The following is a 342-nucleotide window of genomic DNA, read 5'->3' on the forward strand; positions in this document are numbered from 1 at the left end:
GCCTGTATATTCTGTCATCTGAATAATTGATTGCACCAATTAGTAAACAAAACTCTTTAATTCTTCATTATCTTGCAATTGATGGGATATATTTTAGATGGTGCAAAGACAGTAAAATTGATGCATGAAACATTACTTTCCCACTTCAACAGTGTCAGCACATAATGATAAAAGCCAGGTCTTTGACATTACAGAGTTACAGAATTAACCCACCACCTTCATTTTTTATATGGAGGATTCACACAATACTATGAAAAAACTAAGTTCATGTGTAAATTAGAAAAGAAAAATTTAAGTAAAGCAAAGTCATCAAAGAAAGATGGACAGACTGTTCTTGGAGCG

This window comes from Alligator sinensis, unplaced genomic scaffold (genome assembly GCF_000455745.1).
Source record: "Alligator sinensis unplaced genomic scaffold, ASM45574v1 scaffold1965_1, whole genome shotgun sequence".
NCBI classification, from domain to species: domain Eukaryota; kingdom Metazoa; phylum Chordata; order Crocodylia; family Alligatoridae; genus Alligator; species Alligator sinensis.